General features: G+C 48.1%; 1 protein-coding gene across 20 annotated transcripts in view; it reads left to right on the plus strand.

The window, feature by feature from the left end:
* The first annotated feature begins 6,971 nt into the window (after window positions 1-6,971).
* MAPT (microtubule associated protein tau) overlaps window positions 6,972-16,566 on the plus strand; it is a 91,879-nt gene continuing 82,284 nt past the window's right edge. For 10 of the 20 annotated variants that reach the window (XM_019732947.2, XM_019732959.2, XM_019732962.2 and 7 more), the window contains exon 1: window positions 7,379-7,517. The gene's annotated coding sequence lies outside the window, so the exon portion shown is untranslated. Of the gene's footprint in view, window positions 7,613-8,283; window positions 8,398-9,576; window positions 9,716-16,566 lie in introns of those variants that run through there. The other 10 variants (XM_074320371.1, XM_074320379.1, XM_074320384.1 and 7 more) reach the window with 6 other exon arrangements.

Raw genomic sequence — 16,566 nt, forward strand, 5'->3', positions numbered from 1 at the left:
GGACTTTTTTTTTGGAGTAGTTTTAGGTTCACAACAAAACTGAGTAGAAAGTACAGAGCGTTCCCGTGTACCCCCAGCCTCTCCCATACACAATGTCACCCACTATCAACATCCAACCTCAGAGTGACACCTTGGTTACAATCCATAAACCTGCACTGACACATCGTTATCGCCCCAAGTCCATAGTTTACAGAGTTCACTCTTGATGTTGTACATTCTATGGGTTCTGAAAAATATATGACATGTGTCTACTGTCATACAGAACGTACATAACATACAGAATAGTTTCACTGCCCTACAAATCGTCTGTGCTCCCTCTTCCTTACAACCCCTGACAACCACTAACCTTTTTATTGTCTCCATAGTTTTGCCTTTTCCACAATGTCATATAGTTGGAATCATGTAATACGTAGCCTTTTCAGATTGGCTAACCCCAAATATGTAAGATCGGTGGTGTCAATTACTAAATCACCTGCAAATCAGTACTCTGTAAGTGACTTGGGATCCTGGCCATTGTATTCCCTGCATAGAGGAGGCACTTAAATGCTGAAAGGATAAACAATCTTCTCTGTTTACAAAACATCAGAACACTAGTAACAGTGGTAGTACTTAGAACTTAGTACTCCTTAGGAAAAGAAATATACACTGAATATACACTGAATAAAGAACAGCTTATAAAAAAAAACCTGCCAGACTGTAGGTAGTGAGATTTGACTCAGATTTTTAATATTTTGGTAACTTTTAGAACTTTTAGAATTATATAATTGACATACAGCCCTCTATGCGTTTAAGGTGTACAGAATAATGACTTTACGTATATTGTGAAATGATTATTACGATAAGTTTAGTTAACATCCATCACCTCATATAAAGACAATTTTTTTCTTGTGATGAGAACTTTTAGGATTTACGAGCTGTCTTAGCAACTTTCAAATATACCACAGAGTAGTGTACATTACATCCCATTTTTAGAATTCTGACTACATCGTCCATAGAGTGGGATTGTGCAACTGATGGCAGGGTTTATGTGAAAGGGATTTCTGCTCAACTTTTTCAAGTATTGTATGTGGGGCTCCCCTCTGAATCCTCCCAAATTACCTGACACTCCCTGAGGCAGGATATCCAGAGTGTCTGGGCAAAGCCCAATATAAGGAGAGGATGACCTCATGGAACTATTATGCCTGTTCCTATTTCTGGGCCCAGGATCATCCTGGCCTTTCTGACAAGAATGCTGTGTTGCTGAGTCATGTGCAACCGAAACCCTGGTTGGCATTTCATCCTGCTTCTTGCCAGAACCCAGGGAATCTAGACAAGCGGGGATGGCATTGCCCTGGCAATGGAGGGAAGGAGAGGTAGGCAGGAGGCATTCAGGAAATATAAAGACAGAAAGGAACACTTGAGCCTAAACAAGAATTATGAAAGAGAAGTCCAGAGAAATTAAGGCATAGATCTGTCTTACTTTATATAATTAAGGTGTTTATAAACTTGCATGTAAATCAACTCACATTTCAATTGTAACAGAGTAACTGACATTTAAGGAAATCTGGTGATGGTTCCTTTTGTCTAGTGAAGCATTTGTCTGTAATGTTAATACTCACTTCCTAATTTAATTGCACTATGTTGGTATTTCTCTATGTTGGCTTTGAGAGAGGACAGTAGGTGTCTCATCAAAGCGCCATACCTAGCCGACAATTAGGCAAAACAAATACATTTGGGGCTGTCTCAACAGGCTGGGAATCTGGATCTCTGACTTTGCAACTGAAAATAAAGAAATGTTGGTCTTCAAGGCTGTCATCTGTCTCACTAGAAAATGCCTTGTTATGAAAAGTGTTTTCAGGAAAATATTTCAAAGGGAAAGAATGTGCTGCTCATGTGTAGCTAGGAGGAACTGCTAAGTGAGATGGCTTCTTAGCATAATTGTGGCTAATACTCCACATCTCCTTCTGCCCCTGTATCTGGTGTTTACAAGTAGCTGATCACAGGCCCTCTGTAATAAAGACTACATTTCCCAGCCTCGGTGGCAACAATGTGTAGCCATGCACATATTCTGGCCAATAGGATGTTAGCAAGAGTAACAAGTGTGATTTATAGGAATTGTCCTTAAATGATAGAGATGCTCTCTTTTTTTATCTCTTCCTCATTTCTGGGGATGTGTTGTCTGGAGCTGAAGCAGCCACTTTGGACTATGAGGAGGCAGCAAGCTAAGGATGATACAGAAATGAAATAAATAGATATGGGCTCCAAGAAGGTCTTAGAGTTTCTAAAACAGCCGTTGACTCCTATTCCTGGAGAAATACAATTTAGTCTTGTTTAAACCACAGCTGCTTGGCATTTTTCTCACCCAGAACTGAATATAAAACGAATTGACCCAGAATTAAGGAAATGCTCATTTCATCTCAGTGTAGCCTTTATTTCATTCAATTTAATGAGCTTATTAAACCCTCATTACATAGAAAAAGAAGATAAGGGCTGTTAACCTGGGGGTCCAGAAACTTGGAGAGAAAAAAGTTCATCTTTATTTTTATAACCTGTATTGGAATTTAGCATTTCAGTAATCAACGTAGTATTAACAGTATCTGTGACTTCGTCACTAATAGATATTTTCTTTGCACAGTACATGTGTTAGAAATATTTCAAAATGTCATTCATATTTACCCCTATTTGAAATTGGGAAAGTAATTAAACCCACAGCTAGATTTTATTATTTAATGCATTCATGAAGATGCAGGTGAGATTCTCTGGGAAGCAGATTCTGAGACAGAGTCCAGCATGTGAGATATTTAGGCAGTGCCCTTGGGATCGATAGCTGTGGAAGGGAGAGGAAGGAAGCAGGATTGTGCAAAAGGAGAAGTCAAGCTGTGATACAGGCCCAACCAGCCTCAGCGAACCCCCTGGGGATCTCTGAACCCAAAATGGAAAATCAGAGTTGCCCCATGTTGAACATTTATCTGCCCACCTTGGTCAGTCGGCCATTAGATATGGGGTTACCGTAGGCACATTCCCTGAGGGGTCTGTGCCGTAGTCACCATGTCCTGTGGTAAGCAGAGCAATGCCCTCTTCAAAGAAGCTCATGTCCTGACCCTTAGAACATGTGAATAAATTACCTTATATGGCAAAATGGATTTGAAGCTGTGATGAAATTAAGAACCTTGAAATGAGGAGATTGTCCTGGATTATTTGGGTGGGCCCAGTATAATCACAAGAATTATAAGTGAAACAGGGAAGCAGGAGTGTCCCAGTCAGAGAAGATGTGACAACAGAAGCAGAGGTTGGAGGGATGTGATTGCTGGCTGGGGGCCAGCCACCAAGGAATGGGGCAGCACCCAGAAGCTGGAAAAGGCAAGGAAACAGACTCTCTCTCTAAACCTCCAGGAGGACTGCAGTCCTGCCAACACCCCATGAGGTTTGCTGGATGAGACTCATTTTGGACTTCTGACTTCCAGAATTGGAAGGCCAGGAGTTTACTTTGTTTTAAGTCACTAAGTTTGGGGTCATTGTTACAGCAACAACAGGAAACACCCACTTTCTCAGGCTGGGGTGGACGTTTCTGTCTTTTAACAAAAGGGAATACCGAGAGGTGCCCATCTGACAAATGTATCCTCCCCGCTTTTTGGTAGCAGTCCTACTTCCTGCAGATGAGTGAAGTCGGTTTTCCTGCCAGGACAGTACCTTCTGTTCCTGCCTGCTGCTCTCTGGACCCAAAGTGCTCAGGCAGCAGCCATCGCTTGTAGTTCAGTGAAACCTTTGCTGTGTCCCCTGGTGGAAGCTTCCCCTTTGGGGGACCTCTAACCCTGCAGAGCCTACACTAGTGAGGATGGGAAGCTCAGATTCCCCACTGGGGTCCCTGGGAATGTTGGGAAGTAGGACCACTTCAGCTTCCACTCCTTGGTTCCTAGATCCATGCATTCTTTTCCTGTTTGGACTTTTATAAATTCTATAGGTATCGGAATCTTAGTTCCAATCCTACCTGGGACACTGCTACATAAAAAAATGGAAGCCCAGAGAAGTTAATGACTTTGTCGAAGATCACACAGGATAGCTAAGATTGGAACCCAACTCTTTCGAAACCTAATCCAGTTCTCTTTCCCTCTGCGATTCTACCTTCTATGCTTCTTTGTGGTGGGCCTTGTGTGCTGAATTGGCCAGATCTCTATTTCAGCAAGAGGGAGGGGCAGGGAGACAGGGAGAGGATGCATTTTCTTGACCTAGAGAGCCATTAGCTACCTCCAGTGATTAAATTATCTGGAATGAACACTCAACTCCACATTATATACAGTTAAATGATGGATCTGCTTAAGATTGTTTCTAGCATTCATTACCTCAATTGAATGTAGGCAAATGTGTTCATTCAGTATCAGGAGATCACAGTGTTATTAGGCCCCAGTCAGTTCTTAAAGGAAAGAAAATGAGAAAATTGAATGGGAGGAGTGTTAATTTGACTGCTACAGTTTATTTTACATATCGAAATAAGGTATAGCAAAAGCACTGATGGTGATGATGAAATAACTACTATTTATCACTTAATGGATGTCCACTATTTGTCAGGTTCTTTACATGAGAAACTTTACACACACATACTGTGTACAAAATTTATATATATATAGTTTAATATATATAAGTTTATATAGTTTAATATATATTACATATATATATATATATATATATAATGATATATAAAGGGGATTAAACTATAGTTTTGCTGTGATAACAAACATCCCTCAAAATCTCAGTGACTTACACTGTAAATGTCTATTTCTTGCTCATGTTATTATACATGTTATATGTACTGCCTTGTGTCTGTTCATTCTGGGACCTATGCTGAAGGAACAGCCCCTATATGGCATGCCATTCTGGTGGTGGAGGGGACCATTGTGGTGGTGGAGGGGACAAGTAAAAGTGGTAGAAACTCACAATGCCTCTTAAAGCTTTTCATTGGACATGTCTATATCATGCCCCTTAGTTCTAGTTGCCAAAAACCATCACATGACCAGACCAAATATCAGTGCGGGAGTGGAGAGTGGGAGCAGTACAGATCGCAGGGTAACAGGAAAGGACATATAATCCCCATACAGGAAAAGGAGAAAGGAAACAATTGGCAGCAATAATGAAGCTGCAGTCTTGCAAGACTGATATTAATTCCTCTCTCCTCTGCACTTCGGAGATGAGTAACTTTGCTAAGCCTTCCTAGAGGAGATATCCCTCCAGCTGGGGAGATTAGGCAAGGCTTTAGAACATTTGAGCTAGGGTTTGAAGGTTAAATAGGATATTTGGTGCATGGGGAAAGAGCAAGGACGGTGTAAGCAGAGGAAAACCCCCGAGTTGAGGTGGGGAAGAGTTCCAATCAAACAAGCTAAGTTGGTCATAGAGTAGATGAAAGAGAAAACTGGAGAGGACAGGGGCTCAGATGAGGGGGTGGGGAGGGACAGAGGGTTTGAATGCTGAGGAGCTTAAGGCTAAGGAGTTTAACTTCACTTAGGGGTCAGTTAGGAGCCTTTAGATATTTTTGAGCCAGAGTGTCATGATTAAAACGATTGCTTCTGAAGATTTGTCTGATTAGGGGGTTCAAGGTGGGCTGATACAGGGAGAAACAGAGAGCAGGGAGACCAGTAAGGTCACTACGTGTCCAGTGCCAAGGTAAGCCTCTTTAATGAGGACTGTGACAGTTGGAACAACAACAAAAAGGTCACCAGAGATTCAGAACGAGTAGCTTAAGAAATGTGCCCCATCTCTATCATTCACCCAGTGCTTCCCCTGTCAATAAAGAATTTTTAATAGCCTGCTTTTTGTATTAATCTATAACATAAAATATTGATTTAGAAAAAAGAAAAAAGAAAAAAAAAAAAAATATATATATATATATATATATATATGTTATGCAAATTAAAGCTTCAAAACAAGTTCCCATCTCCCTAGGACAAGATACCCCCCCCACCAAACTCCCATACATATAAAGCCTCCCACTGCCAGGGCTTACATTAGATGTTGGGGAGACCAAGCTAAGGTCTGTTCAAGAACAAAATTCAATGGAGTAGATTTTAAAGATCTAATTGGCTTTATTGAGCAATGCATAAAACGGGCAGCATCCCATCCAGCAAGTAGAGAGGAGCCCTCAGAAGTTGGTAGGTTTTTATAGGCTGGCAGTGGGCAGGACAAGAAAGTTATTACCAAAAGGAAAGAAAGGATCTTTTCAGGCAAGGGCACTTTTCTTTGAGGGAAGGGCGGAAAGGGTCTTATTAGGCAGATTACCTCACTAGTGTTTATCAGGAAATTCCAGACTGATTGGTGGTTTAAAATTCCACTCCTGGGAGAGGCTGAAACTGCAGTGAGGTATTTATTAATAGTTTTCGTTTTGGTGAAGCGGCATAGCACAAGTGACTCCATTTTGGGCATGTCATCTCTTTCTTAACAGGCCAAAGCTGGGAACTGGGTGATCAGGAGAATGAAAACCTCTGGTCAGGTTCAGTGTGTTATCCAAGTGAGAATCTCCATGAGCACTTAGAAATTCAGATCTCAAACGCTACTTACAGTATAACCGTGTGTCACGAAACAAGATAAAAATAACTATGTGTGAAAATGCTTTGCAATGTGATTAGCGCGGCCATTTGAACCTTTGTCTAAGATTTTATTCTCGGTCACCGTTAAAAAATAGATGGAAATGGTCCTTGTTAAAAAACAACAACAACACAACACCACTCTTACAACTGAATTAGCCTGTTTGATGAGGATTTGCTAAGGAAAGCATTCACCTTGGTCAATAACAAAAAAGGTGGAAAGAAAGCAGGTTGAAAGGAAGCAGGCCCAGGGAAACTGATCTCCAACAAGGGGGACCATTTCTGGAGACTGAAGAGAGGGTCAGGGTGCCCGGTAGGCGATAAGCCGGCCAAACTTGGAGGACTGGGGTGGACAGTCTGGGGAGCGGTCATGTGGAAACCCGCCCAGGATGTTCTTAGATAGGACATCACTCCCGCGACAAGAAGAAAAAGGGCAGCAGATCTGGAAGCGGAGCACCGCAGCCTCTTCCAACCACAGTAGGAAACCAAGCCTCCCTCCCGAGGGAGAAGACCCTTCAGACCAGACAAAGGGTCCAGCCGCCAGAGGTGACCCAGAGCACGCGTGCGCCACGGAGCGCGCGTGCGCGTGGCAGTCAGTGCCGCGGCCCGAGTCGTGGGGGGAGGAAAAACAGGGAAGGGAAGCGCCGGGAGCAGCGAGCCAGGAGGCTGGGGACAGCGGGCCGTGAGGCGCTCGCGCGCGCCCACTAGTGGCCGGAGGAGAAGACGCCTGCGGAGGCCTCGCCTCCCGCCCCTCCTCAGGGAAGACTCGCGTTCCCGCTGCTCGCGCCTGCGCCGCCCGCCGGTCTCGGGAGCGCGCCCTCGCTGGTGCGCGCGCTCGCAGTCTCCGTCACCCACCAGCTCCGGCACCAGCAGCAGCACCGCCGCCACCGCCCACCTTCTGCCGCCGCCACCAGACACTTGATCCTCTGCTTTCCTCTTCTGCCCTCGCTCTCTGTCGACTATCAGGTAAGCGCGAGGCTCCGAAAGGTGCCTCCCCGTCCGCCTCCTGCGCCCCCATGTTGCCGCCCCTCGCCCCCTGCCTCAGAGATGGGTTTCCTGAGGTGAGCATTGGTCGGGGGCAACGGCGGGGGCCCCTCCTTGCGCCCTCCGTGCTCCGGGGCTGGGTCTGGGGTGGCTTGGAAACGGACCCATGCAAGAGATGCACACACGCGTGTGAGTGTGTATGTGTGTGTGTGCGTGTGTGTGCTGGGGTTCCACAAGACCCGCTTTGCGCGGACCCGGGCAGAGGTGCACGCAGGGTGGGGCGCGGATGGCGGTGACCTGGGGGAGGGGGCTGCTATACACTCTCAATCGCCGCCTTTTGCCGCAATGGGCGTGTGTCTTAAGTGTGTGTCCGGGGGAGTCCAATGACGACCCCCGAAATCGAACCTGTAATCCGATTTCTCTGTTTCGGTTTGCCATCAGCCCTAAGGAAGGTATGGATTGGGTTCTAGAAAAGATGACTCCCTGCCTGCCCCTCCCTTCACCTCCTCGGCAGCAATTCCAATGGGGCTTTTCGCTGCCCCTGATTTAAGGCGGTGGCCCACCTCCCTCCTCGTTTTCCTCCTTCAGAAACCCGCAGGGGACATTTGGGGGCTGGGAGTGGAATCGGGGAGTTGGGGAGGGGTCCAGGCGCTGTCACTTTAGTTGCCCTTCCCCCTGCGCGCGCCTGGCACCGAGACGCGAGCAGCGCTGTGCCCGAGAGAAGGTAGTGCGCGGAGAGCTGTGGGGGCTCGGAAAGACAGGGGTCACCTGGCCTTGCTATGTGGAGGGACTCGGCCCCGCGGATCCTGACTCGCGGGCGCTCACAGCCCCAGCCCCTCACAGATCGGCACAGAGGCTGCAGGTGCACTTCGGGGCGGTCCCCTTTCTCTGCGCTCTGCGCCGGGCGTCCGGCGTGTGCGCTCCCTGCCGGAGGCGCGGGGCTGGCGCGCAGGGCTCGCCCCTCACTGCGGCAGTGGGTGTGGACCCGGGTGGGCGAGGAGGGGGAGGGTAGGCTGTGCCTCCTCCCACTCCCACCCCCGCTTTTTTTCCCCCTCCGATCGCGAGGTGCCATCTTTTTGCGGCGTGCCATGTCTTTACGGTACCACACCAAGCCAGGTGGCTGGGCTTCGAAGGGCAAGGCGGGGACTCTCATTAAGGGTGGGTGGAGGGTGCATTCAGCGCTGAAATCTTGGCGTTTTGCTGCTGAGGGCTTGAGCATTGGGGGCGTTCCCTCGAGATTTTCCTGGTGGCTCGCTGCTTTGTTTGTAGGGCTAACGTGATCAGCGTTGCCAGCCTGGGTTTTTGCCTTTTATTTTATAAGGGTGTTTAACCAAGGCCCCCCCGCCCCTTCTCCCGTGTTTCGCCCCTCATTTCTGAGCCCTTTGTTAGATTTCGGGGCTTGCTGGAGTCGATGAGCTCGAGTCACGGCCTCGGAGGTACGCGTGGAACCGGCTTGACCCTGCCGGGCCCACTATCAGAGCCAGGCCGCCCGCCAGGAAGCATCCGCGGGGCCGCAGGGGTGGGATTTTGGGTCTCCGCGCGCTGCGCGGGTGTCAGCGGAGGGACAACGCCCCTCCCCATGCCCCGAGTGTCCTGGGGCCCATACCCCACTAGGCTGCCCACGGAGGGGCACCGGCTACCCTCGGGCGGTAGGAGGGGGCACGCAAGCGGGGCCCCTCCCCGCTTCACTCCCTGTTGCTTGGCCAGGCGGGAGAAAGTGAGGAGGGGGCAAAAGGTTTCTTCGGTTGCTGCGGGCCACACCCATTTTTCCGGCGCCGACTGGGAGGGGGTCGCTAGGGGAGGTGTTGCCTTGGAAACAACACGCGTCTTGAGAACAGCCTTTGGGGCGTTGCCCCGCCCCTTCCGATCAGAGAATTAGACCTCCAGGGTACCAAGAGCCGTGCCCCCTCTGGGAGCTCTGTAGGGAAACCCACAAACTGGAGCCGTTGGCTCTTCCCGCGGCCATCGGCACCCAGACAGGCGTCCCTGGTGTATTATTATTATTGTGGCCGAATATCATTTATCACTTAGGAACCCGAATTCACTGCGGTCCTTGAAAAAGGGAACGAGGGGAGAGGAGTGGCGTACCGACCCCTGGCGAACAAGGCAGAGCCTTGGTCCGTGCGTCTTTCTGGTTAATTACATCGCTGAAAACTGCCGCGAGGGCGCTGTTCTGAGAGGTACGAGCATTTTAGGGGCCGAATCATCCACGCAAGCCGCGCAGATTGATCTGAATATCCGGGGAATGGCTCGGCTCGGCGTCGAGAGTCTTCCCCCGGGCCAAGCCAAACCTTCCCGGCTGTGGCTGTCAGGTCAGAGCCGCGGCTCCGCTCTCCCCTCCCTTCCCGCCCCACTCCCCGCCTCCGCAGAGCTGGACTCGCCACCGGCAGGTTGCTGGACAGGCTCAAGGGTCGATTCCAGCATCTTTTCCCCTCTAGCCACCCTCCCCCCGAGCTGGACATGGGATTCTGGTTCCAGACCGAGTGAGGGGCGAGGGGCGGCCATGGAACTGGGAGCCCGCGGCCGGGGCCAGACCACAGGGGGGTGTCACCTCCTGTCGCTTGGGGGAAAGGGAACCCGGCGGGGGCGAGCGCATTTAGCCCAATACCTGGAACAAAGCGCCGTGCACGCGTTTGCGATTTCGCTCCATTTCGGGATCTGTTGGTGGCTTGCTCGGGTTTGCAAGGCCTGGGGGCTGTGAATGGAGGAATCCCGGGGGCCAGGGAATGGTCCTTCATACCCGATCAGGAAACTCCATCCCTGGCTCTGTGCGCACTGTAACTAAACGACATCCCCCAGGATGTGGAGGGATGCAGCGTTTGTGCACACGCTCCGACTGTGGAGCGCTGAGCCAGCCGGAAACGTCCTGTCTCGGAATCCCCAGCAGGCCGGGGCATTTTTACATCCCGAGAGACCCTACTTGGCCTTCGGCGCACAGGAACCTCTAACTCCAAGCCCGGGTCTTGGGCTGATGCGAGTTGGGATGGAGGGTGGCACCTGAGACAGCGACTGCCAGGCCTGCCCCTCCAGGCCTACGTGCGCCCTCAGGCGCAGCAGGAGGGCGTTGAGTTTTATCAGGTCCCTGTCCCTCCATTTGACCCATCCTCCAACAGAACGAGAAATGCCTTTCCTATCATAATTAATTAAGGTATTTTTCGTTTTGTGATGCTGCTTATGTTTACCACATAAGAATTGTTAATCCGTTTCCCCCTCTCCAAACCCTTCCTCTGAACGAATAAATATTAATAAATTAAACGTCCCTCCCAGTGCCCAGTCCAGACTGAATATTGAAGCTAATCAGTTCCTTGACCAACATTTGCTTCTGGCTGGTTTTCTGCAATAACCTGGCTTGACTCTTTGGGACTCGCCTTTGGACAATTTGGGGGAGAGGTTTGTTGGCTTTGCTGTGTTTTGGATGAGTGACAGTCCATGACTGTGTGTCCCTAACTGCAAGCCGGACTTGGTCCGCACACACCCATCATCGAAAGGTGCGGCTTCTAAGTGGTTTCTAGTATCAGGCACAGCTCCTGACAGGAACAAAAGAAATGGATTATTCCCACAAATTGCAAGAGGAAAACTTAGAATTGGTTTCTGAGAGGAAGGGTCAGATTTTTTCCATTTGGAAAAGAACCCCGTTTATTGAACATGCCCTTTGGCCCACATGCCCTTTGAGGTCAGTGCCAACCTGGAGATATAACAGGATTGTGGTGCCTTTTGTTTAGGTTGAATTTTCCTTCTGCCCTTTTAATGAACTTCATGAAGGTCATGAAGCCCATTTGTTGAAAATTTTAAGAAATTGTGTTCCTTCAGCATTTGTGTGTATGGTTTGAGTTGCTGGGTAGCTGTGTGTATGAACAGGTGTTAATTTTCTAATTGAACACATGATAGTTTTCCAATTAGATTGTGCCTTCTATTTAGTTAATTAGTATCTTCCCCGCTCCCACTTTGAAAGAGAATCACTCAAAAACAAATAAAAACACCCATAGGGGCTTAATACAGTGCTAGGCATACAATAGGTATTTTGACCCATATTCATTTAACAACCGGATAAAATGAGAAAATGCAGGTCAAAAGGTAGAGAAGAAAAAGCAGAATGGGAGGAGGGATTTATTCAAGGCCATGGTATCAGGAAGGTTTGGGGACAAATGCAATTCAGTTGGTCCCCAACTGTATCCAAATGACACTCCAAAAGTTGCCGGTGCCCCTCGGTGCTCCTCCCTGCCCTCCCTGCCCTGCTCCCACACCTTCACTTTCTCACTGCAGCACTCCCCGCTTATGGGCCCACAGCCTGGCCCCCTCTTCTCACCTCACCCTTCTTGGCAGAAGGGCACAGCAGAGAGGAAAACGGAGAGGTCATGCTTCACCCCAGGGGAAGGAAGACCCTGCTAAGGGTCTTGGGGCTGTAGGTGCTCCTTGCGCCCGGAGGTCAGAGGGATGGAGGTGGGAAACCCCATTTGCCTCTGTTCCTTCCTCTCCCTCCCACCCTGCGTTTTTCATCATCCCACTTCAGAGACCCCCCAGCCCCTCCCAGAAATGCCCACCTGACTAGTGACTCCTCATTTGCCACCCTAGGTGCTTCCACTAGTGACTGTGAGCTGGTATGAGGGAAAGAGCCCGCCTCACCAGCTGGAAGGCAGCAGGGAAGGAGCCCTGTCCCAGCTGGGGCTCTCAGCTGCCTTCCTGTAAAACAGTGAGATGTGTGAAGACATTTTTCATTTTCATAACTGAGGGAGGGCGCTACTGGCATCTAGTAGGTAGAGGTCAGGAATGCTGCTAAACATCTTACAAGGTAGAGGACAGTCCCCCCTATCGATGAATGATGGGCCCCAAATATCACTAGTACCAGAGTTGAGAAGCCTGCAATAGAAACGTTACCTTGGTGCTGTTACCTTAATGATGGCTTCCATTTCTTGAGTATCTTCTAGGAGGTACTGTTCTAAGTGCTCCCCAGATATTACCTCATTTAATCCTCACAACAACCCCCTTATGAGCAGGTGCGCTTATTATCTCTGTTACATTTGGGGGAACTGAAGTACAGAGAGGTTTAGTAACTCACCAAAGGTCACACAGCCAGTGAGTATTGGCACTGGGTGTCTGACACTAGCCTCTTCCCCCTCTCAGCTAACACTTGGACTTAATTGGTCTTTGTGGGCTAGCCTGGGAACCCAAGCACAATCTGTAACAGTGACCCAGTGGCATATTCTCCTTCCAAAACCACTGACTCACAAATGAACTTTTGCAAGAGTCTATAATTGGAGCACAGCCTAAAACTCACAATTTCTGATCTGGCCTTGACACATAGAGCAAGGGATTTCGCTCGCTCTCTGTGTCTCTGTTTATAAAACAGCAGTGGGGTTTCATTGGCTCAGAGAAGGCTGGAAATCAAGATTGCGGGATCAAGACAGACTTAGCTCTGGTCAGGGTCAAATCACTGACGTTTGAGGGACATCAGAGCCTCCTCTTAGGTTCTGCACCTCAGAGAGGTTTACACTTTGGCACCCACCAATGGGACCCAGCTCGGAGCCGAAGGTGAGATGAGTTGGACACACATAGGAGGGACCTCAGGCAAGAGTCTCAGGTTGCCCTTGGCAGAGGTGGGCCTGGAAGCATCTCTCACTTCTTGGGGCCCAGGCTCTGGAGTAAATATTCCATGATGCTGTGGTGTTGAGGGACTGCCTGGAACGTTCCATCTGCAGGACTCACTGCCACTCCACCCATGGAGTTTCCTGATCCGGTATGAAGGCACCTCCCACAGACGCCTGTGTAGGTGACAGGACATGTACCATCCATGCCAGTCCCGCCCTTATCACCTCTCCAAAGGGGGTGCTGTCTAAGAATCATTTTCCTGTTTCCAGGTGCCATGCTCCTGCCACCTCTACCAGGTTCTTTTCCTGCACAAAAGGCCCCCATCTGAGTGGGAGGTGGCCCCAGGATGGTTTTGAGATTTGGGGTTTTTTTATTAGGAAACATTCTGTAGGTATACAGCTAGAATCGGCTTCCACAAAATGCAAGCTTGAATGACTTCCAGGTGGATTATCTGTTTTTGTTTTTTGCTTTATTGATATCTCAGCAGGCTGTGTGTGTGCTCCAGTGGTGGGCATTATAGAATTAATCCCCAAGAAATGTATTTTATGCCTCAGTTATTCAGGAAGGTTTGTGAGTGCCTCGAGGGCAGATGGTGCTTTTGTTTTGGACAGGTCCCAGTACCGGGCAGTGTTGTGCATGGAGAGAGAGGCGTTAGGTTTGGCTTAGTGGTTAAGGGTGTGGAGTTGGATTAAATCTCCTGGGTGCAAACCCTGGCTCCCCCACTCACTGGGGGACCTCTGTTATGTTGTTTAGCCTTTTGGACCATTTTTTGTTGGCATAACTTGCAGTACGATAATCCCTCTCTCACGGGATGCTGTGGGGTTTAAATGGAGTGATGCAGGGCCTGGCACGTAGTAACTGCTCGGTACGTGGCCCCATCAGCAGCCTCCTCTAGATTGACACTTGTGATTGGATGAGTGTGCAAAGGCGTCTATTGACCCTGGTGATGGGATCAGTTGTTAACAGATAAATTCTTACACGGAGTAGGGATCAAGATGAAAGAAACGGGCAGCTGCCCACCTCCCCTGGAACCAGGCATTGTTGTTTGGGTGGAAATGAACCCCCCGGAAAATCGCACACACCCATGTTGAAATGTACACACAGAACTCTTGCCAGAGGCGAGCGGACTGATTTATCATCTGTTGTCCCGGCTTCTGTCCTTTTCCTTCCTGAAATCCGCTCCCGGCCAGGAATAGACTGTGTGCTCTCCACGCCAGCCTGAGCGGAACCACCCTCCCTCCTGAAAATGGAGACCTGGCTGAGCGGTTTGGGCTCAGAGTTCTTACCAGTTTACTCATTGACTACCAAGTGAGTGCTCATGGGATTGAGAAATAATGGAAGCCATGGGAAGCAGTGGAGGAGAGATTTTTGCAAATGACATAATTGAGCAGAGTGTTGAAGTCGGTCAACTAGCCCGCAGGCTTCATGGTGGACAGTTGAGAATCAAGTTGAAAATGTTAAATAAAGCAAATTCGACATGAGCTGAACCCAGAGAACTTCAAGCCTCGGAGAAGCATGGTCACAGCTGATCAATAAATTCAGCTTAAGAAGCCTCCTTATCCATGAAATAAAAACTGAAGAGTCCTAATACATCAGCTTTTAAAAACTCATTAAATCAGAGTCATAAAAAATGATACTTACACATTTCAACCATTTTACTTTAGCTTAAGCCATGTAAACGCACACTTATCCAGCCATCTTTCGGTAGAGGGCCCAGACCTTCCCTTCATTTTTCAGATCAGCGTTGAAATTCCTTGTCTTTTTTTGCCTAAGCCACACTTGTAATGAATTGTCTAGGACTTCTGATTTCATTTCCGTGGTACAGGGGTTTACAGTGAGGAGTAATCTGAATGCAGAATCCCTCTAGAGTCTTATTACTTTTTTATGGTCTTTAACATCCCATTTGACAGTAAAAAATAATGATTTTTAAGAATTCATCTTTCGTTTAGCACTTGTGTTTCATCAGCTTGCACCTTATTTAAATTATATGAATATTGTCACGAGTGTGATGGACCTAGAATTTGGCTGGGGTAGGAGGAGGCCCTGGCTGCGGGCATCAGGCCCTATGGACCCAGCCTTAAATATTTACCGTCCTTCTGTTCTGCTGCTTCCATGGTGTCAGTTAGGAGACGGCCTACTGTGGAGACTAGCAGAGTCCCAACTTAAGGGGGTGCTGCAAAATTCCTACCATAAGACTCAAAACAAATTTAAATTCCCGGAGTATATTAACTCCCCTTAGTGAAGGAATTTTAGATCAAGGTCCAGCAATTAAACAACCGTTAAGAAGTAAATCTGAAGCCATTGGTAATGATGCTTCATTCACAGCCCTCCCTTTGGTCCTGTCTGCTCCACTGCTAAATTGGGCATCACAGAGAAGAGAGACGTAATTATCCCTGGTCCCGCTGCTGTTTTTCCTTCTGGCCTATGGCCCAGTTTTCTGGCTCCCTGAGAAGGCTGGGTGATATTGTCTTGGGACCCATGTCCGCAGTTGCACTACAAAAAGTCACCGGATGGACTTTCATCCTTGTGTCCTCCTCCCCAGGGCACAAAGGATATTAGAGGATCCCTGGGTCCATGATTGCCTGTCATGTGATCTACAGCCATTAAGACGTGCTGGGAAGGATCAATTCCCGGAACCATGGAACTGTGTCCCTCCCCAGGTAAAAGCCAGCTCTTCCCCCTGAGCCAGCATTCTCCATCATGTGTCAACAGAAGGGTCCTGGAGCAAATCCAGTTCTGCCATTATTTACAGGTCATTTCAGAGGTTCTTATTTTTCATTGTTTTTATTTTTTATTTTTCATTGTTCTTAATTGGACAGTGTCACCAAACCATTGTCTGACCTCACCCCCCACCCCATGGCCTACCCCTCCAAAAAAAGCTTACTGGATAATTAATCAGCTAAAGTCAAATGCTGAAATGCCCAAGGGAAGGTTACAATGTAAAGAATCTCTTTGGTTTAAAATATATACACATATAAATATTATAAGTATATATCATATATATTTAAATAAATATCAATATATATATTTAAATGTGACTGTTCACAGCTATATTTGTTTTATGTCTGGATTTCTTATATTGGGTTGGCTGAAAACCTAAACAGCTTTCAACTTTGGTTTTGGTAACGCATTAGATTTTAAATCAACATATGTTAATAAGCCAAGCCAGGGTTGTATGTACAAATGAAATTGTTGTGCGTGACCTGCTATGTTGAGGTCCGGTAATAATCCTGCTGCGGAATCATAGGACTCTGTCCCTTTCAAAGCTGCCCGTTGCCCCACATCACCAGAAATAGCTGTTTGGAAGAGTCACCTTCTGTCTTCTCTTTAACTGAAGAACAGGGAAGTTTTACACTGCGCCCCCCCCCACCCCCCACTGTGTGCTTCTACCTCTGCTGTCGCCATCAAGCCAGCTTAGAAATGGAGGATTTCACAGATTGGGTCC

This window comes from Rhinolophus sinicus, linkage group LG15 (genome assembly GCF_036562045.2).
Source record: "Rhinolophus sinicus isolate RSC01 linkage group LG15, ASM3656204v1, whole genome shotgun sequence".
Classification (NCBI taxonomy): Eukaryota; Metazoa; Chordata; class Mammalia; order Chiroptera; family Rhinolophidae; genus Rhinolophus; species Rhinolophus sinicus.